The 9,532-nt window shown below is 28.9% G+C and overlaps 1 protein-coding gene across 6 annotated transcripts in view; it reads left to right on the top strand.

Annotated features, from left to right (window-relative positions):
* The window catches only part of LOC108748762 (phosphatidylcholine:ceramide cholinephosphotransferase 2-like), a 27,026-nt gene that overhangs the window by 8,041 nt on the left and 9,453 nt on the right, over nt 1-9,532 (top strand). The window lies entirely within an intron of this gene.

The raw sequence follows: 9,532 nt of genomic DNA, 5'->3' as shown, positions 1-9,532 counted from the left end.
ATATATATATACTGTCTCTTTTTATATCTCGTTCTACTCGCTATCTCATTCTAACTTACTGAAGTTAACAAAAACGACTGGCCGATCTAAAGTTTGTCTTCTCGTGGTCAGACTGTTATAAGGTCTCTAAATGATACAAATAGCGCTAATAACGTTTCTACGAACGCATCATACATTTTCTTTATCTTTCGATCCTCTTGGCACTTGGCTCGATATTTGTTCAATAAACATGCTCAAACGAAGTCACGCCAAAACCCGAGAAGCATATTTTTTTTCTTTCATTTATGAATTATTAATCAAATGATTATGCATGCGATTGCTGAATTCCTGTTATTTTAATAAGATATTAAAGAATTTTTTAAGATATTAAAGAAACAATGGTAGGCCAATTGTGTTAAATAATATTTTATTATTTTTAATTTCTATTTGTATCAAAATATAAATCAATCTATTTTTGTGGTTGGTTTCAAAGTAAACATTGTCTATATTAACGTATGCACTAAATAATAAACTAAATTTGATGTAATTTAATATAGTTTCTTGTATTAAGTTGTTTAACTTCATTGTTTAAGTGAAATTAATGACATTGAAGACTAAAAATATTGGCGATCTATAAATAAGATTAAAAATAACTCAAATTGGGTATAATTTAGTATTATGAATTTAACAGGTATTTAGTGTCTAACTAGGTATTTTTGGAGCAGCGTCTCTTATGAAACCTTGGAGCGATTTGACCTTTCACTTGATCTTGAGCAGCTTTCGTTCGTAACAGTTAAGACACTGCGAGTACGTTATTTCGATTTCGTTATTTCACACTATTTTACGACATTAATTTTGAAATTTTTTAAGTTCTGTTTCTAAAGTTTCTTTTACCTGTAACTTTCTTCATGATTTGGTTTACGGAAATTCTTCATGATTTTTATCATGTAGAACCGTATAGACAATTACAATTTTCCTTTTTGAATTTTTAATTTTAATGTAACACATTTAATGTAATACATAATTGAGATTTGAAAAACTGTCATAATTTTTATTTTTATCCGCCCATCGTCGTTCTATCGTTTCAATTGTTCGGCCCTGCCCTAGCATTTCTCTCCCCTTTCCATTCTTCTCTTCTCTCATCCGTCAGGGTTACCACAATTTCCCTCTCTCCAGATCTTCGTCTCCCTCTTTGTCTCTCTCTCTCTCTTCCTTGTTACTCGTGCACGATTTTCCTTTCTGTAGTAATTATGTAGCGCGGCAGTATGAAGCCTCTACAAACGGTTTTTTTACTTGACGTGTGAGTAAGAATACGCTCGATATTTTGTGCTCTGTCAATTCCGCTATTTATGAACCATAGACCTGAACATTTTCTCGTGCCTTCTTCTTTTGTATGGATTTTTCTTCCAATGCCCAGGTAATATTTTCCAATGTGTCTGCATTCCATGATGCTCATTGTATTTACGTCCGGAATGTGGCGATGACGTCAAAACCGTCGCGGAAAGTCGGCTTTGTAACAAACCCCTATTGACGATAGGAGATATTTAATGCTATTAACGTTCGAAACCTTATCGATCTTTTAATTATTAGCGAGCAAGCTAAGAAGACTTAAAAAATTGGATTAGCAAAAAACTAAGCTATTGTTTTTCAAGTTTTTATCGAAGATATACACTTGAGATGCGTTTGAAAAATCGATAATTGTAATTGGGCGAAAATTATATTTGACGAGAATAGTTACGAATGTAATGGAATTTAGAAAGTTCGAGGAAAATTTACTTAAATAAATTTACTTAAATTTACTTAAATACATGTACAGTTTCTGTTTCCAATTAACTTGCTTTTCTAAATAGAAAGCTTAGAAATTGAAATCCATGTATTTGAATACATTTTCCTTCTCGAAAATGAGTAGAATTTATTGGGAGTTGAGTTCATCGAAAATATTTATTATATTAATTATATAGATTTAATTATATAGATTGACTTGTTAATAAAACCTATAAATTTTGAGTAGTATTTATTTGTTATTCTCAAAGTTATTTAAGATCAATTAATGTTTAAATAATCGAGAGCAAATTGTAAAATGAACTAAAAGCAACATGCACTATTTTCTTTCAGCTTTATAACTTCTTTTGCATGCATTGTGATGGAAATGATTTAGTAATTTGACCTTCAATCGCCTTCGTGCCATGACGGTTCTATCTATAATTTTAGATTCATCATCAATTCTTCGATATTAGCAAGCTGTTACTATATTCTTTTTTTGTATCACATTTACGATTGATTTGATCATTTATATTTATTCCGAATAGTATGTATGTTCCTTTTCTTTTTACGCACACGAGCATCCATGTATGTAACTGAATAGGGACCTTATTCTCGAAAAATATCGTATACGAAAATACTAGACAAATCTAGAATATATGTAACGTACTATAGTATTTTTGCACATTTTCATATGCGATATTTTTTCTAGAATATGATCCCAGATTATTCTGTGCAATGCGATAGACGCGGGTGTATCCGATATGTGATAGAAACGATTTATACACGCTGGTAATGAATTATTTAATCACTTATTTCAGCGAAACTTAAATTTTGAAGCTATAATAAATATCCTTTTGGATAATAAGGACTACGAGCCAAATTTTAATATATTTAAAATTTAGCTCATAGCCCTTATTGTTGATTAATGTTTATTTAGAATTATTAAGCCATAATATTATTTTTATTTAAAAACACTATATATATATATATATATATTTAAGTGAATTTTCCTCGAGCTTTCCAAATCTTGTCACATTCGTTCTCGCTAAATATAATTATCTGCGTACATATATGCACTTATTGTTAACTACAATAGATATCTTTCAAAAAAATCAGGTTTATTTATTACTAAATCGATATTCTAAAAAATAATAATAAATCAAATGCCAACCTATCATTATGTAATTTTGTTAATATATATTTTTTTTTGTACTGAAAAGGACCTTGATCGTAGGTCGAAACGTTTAATATTCATTTTGAATAAATGATATAAAGATACACACTAATAACAAGTGTTGGATCAAATTGGCATTTGATTTATTATTTTTTAGAATTTTCTTTAGAGCCTATTGATTTTATTGTTTTTAAATCGATATTGTTTCAGTAATTATATGCAAAATAATGAAATTATAATCATATCATTAGAAGATACTTTAAAAAGACGTTATATAAACAAGGATTATCACATTATTTTATTTTTTATATTATTAATGAATACACTATTATTTCGTTGATGAATATACTGAGAAGTATCTACACTGTTACAAAAAAGGCAGCAAATTTTATATAATATAACGGAAGCAAATTTCAAGCAGGTGCATTAAAAACATTAATGTTGTGAAATGAAAATGAAGTTACAAGTAACTTAAAAATATTTACGCATTAAGTTTCGCGCAAATCTATATAAAATTTTATGTAAAGTACACTAAATTTAACACAAATGTATTTTTCAGTTACAGATACATTAAATTTAATGTAATGTCATTAAATTAAATTTAACTTGTGTAACTTAAAAGTACATTAATTTTCATGATATTTTTAACAGTATAGTCATTTATATTAATGAGGTAATTATTTTCCTCATGGCATTAATGTATTTTTGCGAACGTGAAATTTATTTCCTTATGTTATTTACTTATTCATGAACTGGCGCCATCATTCAACATCCTAACGCCGCCAATGTGGCATCTATTTGTGCGATCGAAAATTAATTGGAAATATCGGAGGTCGGCTACCGTGAATCAGTTGAGAGGAAAAAGGAAATGAGTCATGGGCTAGGCAGTCTGTTCGTGACGTAATTAGATAGAGTTTCGCTGAAAAGCGTCCGTGCTCGAATTGGTAAATTACGAAAAAAGGAATTGTGTGCGATAAAAACTAATAAAAAAATTGAAAATAACGATAAACTTTTAAACAATATTGCTTCATCGATTTCTTTCAATTTTTTACTATTGGACAATCAATAACTAAATATATGATAACGTTTGTTATCATATATGTTATTTAGTTATTGATTGTCCAATAATCTGTATAATTTGTTCATTATATTATTTTATATTATTTTATTTGACATGTGGTAAATGATCAGGCACTACTGGCGATGTCTATTTGACATTAAACATTCAGAAAAGAAATATTTTACAATTTATCTTTTTTTTTAATTGTCATAATGACTCATAATTACATTGATATATTATTTTGATAATTCTTAATAACAACCTTGAAAAGAACATTTGTGGCTAGCGTCGTGTTATTCAATCTTCTTCAAATATTGCCTTTACTCGAGGCTTTTTCGTGAAAGTGTACAATAACATTATGCAATATTTTTAAACATTTTTCATGTTTCATGACATGTGGCAGATGATTCTGATATGTTTTTCTCGTAGAATACGAATACGTAATTGAAAATACTCCAGCATGTCAGGTTTTTTAGAAAAACCGGTTTAAAAAGTAAATAAACACGTGTTTGATCATTTTTTGAAGGTGTTTTAAAGAAATAGGACGACACAGGTATTGGCTCGAATGAAAACTCGAACCTTAGCTAAATACAATCATAAAATAAGTAACATGATAAAAGTTTTTATAAGATTTTTTTAGGAGCGGTTGTAGTTTTAACAATTTGCTAAAGTCGCGTTTTTTAATTCTTTAATTTGGTTTTTTCAAAAATCTGACGAATTGAAACATTTTCAATTATAGATTCGTAATCTACGGGAAAAAACTTATCAGAATCACCTGCCACAAGTCGTGAAACAAAATCCTTGTTACACAGTACAATCAATAGTTTTACAGCACCGTTCGAACAAATTGCGTTGTAAATTATTCAGTAAATAAGTGAGTCATTCCGTATATAACAAGAAATCTCGTTAGTTTTCTGATAGGGCTTATTGAACCGTGTCTAAAGAGCGGTGATTGAACTCCCGATCGATCTCCCTCGAGTTCCCATGACCTATGGTCACGAAAACGATAAGTGTATTTATCTCCAAAAGATTAAAACTAATATAGTTAATTAAGTAAGAGAAATTCTGTATTCGGTCAAAGAGCGGATCTGAGTGCTTAAATATTTCAGTGTGAATTTATATACATATTCAATTTTGCAAACCGCGTGCCAAAATCTTTTTTAATCTTGAAACGCAATGATGAATTTAATTAGTTTATTCTCATTGATGCAATATAATAATATAGTTAATCTGTCATCTACACAATTCTCGATTAATTCTAAAGCATAAAATCTTTTCCAAAAAATCGCTACAAAAATATTAGCATAGAAATTGGATGGTATATAGACCCACAGAAATAAAATAAAAATTAAACCTCTTATTTTAATTTTCATATTTTAATTTTAATTATCGAGATTTTCTATTTAAGAAATAGGGTATATATATATATATATTATATATATATATACATATATATATATATTGTATATATATATACATATATATATTACACATCAAATTTAATGATGTTTTTTATTGATGCGATTTAAAGAAAATTACGACGTATTATACAAACCAATTGATCTGAGTTGATTAAGCTTTATCGATAACATTATAGAACATTATTAAAAGTGATTTATTCGAATATAAAAGACGCTTTTTTCTTTCGAAAAGAAATAAGAACGTCGTGATTATAACATTCATTACTACAGCATATGCACGAGAAAGATTTTTCGGCATGATACAATTTCATACCATTTACAATTGATATTAAATAATTTTCTAATTTGCGTTGTGACAACAGGAAGCTCGTGCAATTTCGCAAATTACTTTGTAGTCCGACGTGCGATAGAATAGCAATTTTGTGGCATGTTTAATTTAAGAGAATATTGCGCGATATTGCAATCAAACCCTCTAGGCTTTGATGAAAATCATAGGCGGTTTCGGTTATTGCGATGCCATGCGGTCGCTTTTACGCAATGATAAAGGATAAAAATGAATAAGCATGCTAGTTTGATATAGTTATATAAATCATAACAAATACTATAAATAATCGGTTTGAAATAATGAATTTTATAAGAGGTCATAATTCATATTCCGTTCTTTTTAAGTTAATAAATTATTTCATATCTCGAATATTATATTTTAAATTATACATTAATTTACCGAGTCGTAAATCATATATATCGTTTATTTATTGAACATTTGATGTATTGGTATTTTATTCAAATATTATAAGCATAACATTTTGACATCGCGCGCGGACAAAATTCGAAAATTAAACATTTTTTAAATAAAAATTCTTGAAATAAAAAACATTTTTTAATATAAAACTAATTATTTCTGAAGTAGACATTTCTGTTTTGTAATAAGTTTTTTTTTTCCCAAGAATATTTCTTGGAGTCACAAATAACATAATCGTTGGCGGAGTATAAATGAAGCGTACACATAAGGACGTTAGTCTGTTATCAGAAAGTACACGCGATACATTTACAGTTATTTTTATGACTAATATGCATACGCAATAGGCATGTGTACGGAAAGGTCAATTTTACTGAAATATTAAAAAATTTAGTTAGATACAGATATGAAAATAATTTTGTTGAATCATCAAAATAATTATAATGCTCAAGTTAGTTGTTAGAATGTCAAGTTAGTTGTTAGAGTATCAAGTTGGTTGTTAGAGTACCACTTTTTTAACAGTATTATTCATTGTGCTTGGAATTCCTATTATTTTGATGATCCAATAAAATTATTTTGAGATCTATATGTAGCCAAATTCTTAGATATTTCCGCAAGTCGTTCTTTCCCTGTATACATATGAAATTTTTTTTCGAGCAGTTTCTGTAGACTTTCAAAATAAATGAAGCTATCGTAATCGTTTAAATATAAAATTATATGGAAACTCCGAACATTGTTACAATTATATTGACATCTTGTTTCATGTTTTGCATCGACAAGTGACTATGCTTATCATATTTCACAGTAAACCGAGCGTTGCAATTTGGCACAGTGACGCGTCAAAATGTAGTAGTAGTAGTAGCAGTAGTAACAGTAGTGTAGTAAAAGATAATAATGATAACTATGTGCTTAGCTGTCGCAAAGTTTTGTCGTATTTCCACGCTAATGGATTACGAACCGTTAGATAGTGTCGTATGTTCTCGAACATAGTTTATGTGAAAATGTTCACCTGTTATGAAAGTTATTGAGACTTCTACATGCTTGATATGTAAGACCTTAGAATAGTAAATATCTAACTAAATAAGTAAATAATCCGCCTTTAAGAACTGATATTATCGCAAGTATCATACTCTATGTATGTATAGCTGTACATGATGTTTCATAAAAGCATGTAATTAAAGCTAATCAAATTTAATAATTAAAGAGATATATGTGCGTTAAAAATTTCAGATATTTGACATTTAATTTCAAATATGGAATCGATAATTATCATTATTTTACGAAATATTATTTTTGTTAATGACTAACTTTTACATATCTGTTTAAGATTAATTAATCTGACTAACTTTTACATATTTTCTTCTTTTTATACAAAAGTTTAACACACGTTCTTACGTGCTATAAAGTGCTAGATTGTAGGTGTGCAGTATTAATGAACATTGTGAATTAACTAGAATAAAGCAAAGGCTGTTCACACATGGATATTGCGCAGGAAGTGAGATATGTAGAGTAGCATATACACAGTAACATATATACAATAGTGTGTATATATATATATATAATATATACAGGGTGTTAGCTAGTATGTTGCCATACTCAATAGAGCGATTCTTTGGTCTATTTTAAATAAAAAAGTCAATATAAACATGTGTCCTAAACGGCTTAGTTTCTGAAATATAGGTGAATGTTCGCAAATGTTTGACGAAACGGTAAATTGCGTTGGAGATATCTTCCTGCATAAATATGCTTTGCTTCACGTGAGTTACCATTCGCACAACCGTAAACAAAGTGACAAAGTCAAAGCCAAAGCTTCCTAGATCACCAGACTTCAATCTTTTGGGTTATTTCCTTTGGGGACATCTGAAATCATTGATTTATACCATTCAATTGAGAATGAGAATGATTTGAGGAATCGAATAGTTGCTTCATGCGAAGCAGTACGCGACACTTCTGATATTTTTGAGTGTGTATGTCAATATTTGAGAAGAAGGCTCGATGGATGTATCATGGCGCAAGGTGAACATTTTTATATTTTTTAATTGTCGATGATACATAAATTTCTAATTATAACGACAATTGAAAAATTAAAATCTTGTACAGTATTTTGCAAAAAAAAACTTTTATTCAATCCATAACGCAATAGAATTACCAGTGCTTCATTTCCGTTTACGTACTTTTTCTCAAGAGTGTAGAACTGCTTGTTGCGCATATAAATAAGAATGTTCTTTTATAGAATAAAATAGTTCATATACATATATATCTTCCCCTTCTTTTTTCTAAATTGTAAAATATTGCAGTCAAAACTCTGTTTAAAAATATTTTAACTATAGTTGTTTACTTGTTTTCTTTATAGCAATAAAATATCGTATTAACTTCATGGATCTCCACGAGATTAGTAATCGGGTTAAAAGGGTCGTGATCGAAGTTAGAAAGTTTTATACGACTTATTGGTACGAACCCAGAAGTCACATTCCGAGAATCCCGTCTTTTGACCTGGTAAAAGCAATATCCGTCTTGGGGATCCGTTTCGCACGAAAAGTCTTTTATTAGGTGTAATCGTGTTAGATCGTTCTAAAAACTCATTTTTATGCCGAATCATAAATAGGACCGTATTGTTAAATGTTCTATATTTGCGCACATTATCTTGCAAAGACCGATTCTTCAACTAATTTTTTATTTTTCTTCAGTAAAAATGTCAAGGAAGATTGCTATCTATATACAGTGACGGCTATCTATATACAATGATCTATATTTTAGACTTTTTTAACTTTCTTATCTCCGCAATAAGCTTCACATTAAAAAAGCCCATTAACTTGCGTGCTGCAAATTTTCATGCCAAGAGTTCACTTCGCGCGTCATAAATTTATGATAAATATGTGTCGCAAATTTCATACTATATTTTTTATGTATGTACATTAAAGGGGTAATTTAGAGATAAAAAAATGTGGTCTATTTTGGAGAATTTAAAAAAAAAAGCAGTATATTTTCTTTTATATATGCTTGTATACATCTGCTTGTACATATTTAGTAAGTATCTACAAATTTTTATGTGACTAAATATTTATTAGTTTTTATGTTATATATTAGGTTGAGTAAAAAGTCATCGCGTATTTTTTAGCTCAAAGTTGTATATACAATATCTTCGTCAATAATGAATGAAATTCAAATTTAAAAAAAGGGTTTTAAAGCTTGAAATCTCTACTTTTAAAAGCTTATCACATTTTTTAAGTTTATATGAGTTTGATAATTTTTACATACCAAAAACTACGAGCTGAAAAAGATGAAAAATTTTCTTCTCACTTTGTGGATTTGTAACGTGTCCAAAACGAATTTGAGAAAATTTTCGATTACCTATCGTGAAAGCTTGATACTTTCCCTACAAAATCGTTTTTTTT

The sequence above is a fragment of the Trachymyrmex septentrionalis genome, unplaced genomic scaffold, assembly GCF_001594115.1.
Source record: "Trachymyrmex septentrionalis isolate Tsep2-gDNA-1 unplaced genomic scaffold, Tsep1.0 scaffold24, whole genome shotgun sequence".
NCBI classification, from domain to species: Eukaryota; Metazoa; Arthropoda; class Insecta; order Hymenoptera; family Formicidae; genus Trachymyrmex; species Trachymyrmex septentrionalis.
This window is presented reverse-complemented; position numbering and strand designations above follow the sequence as displayed.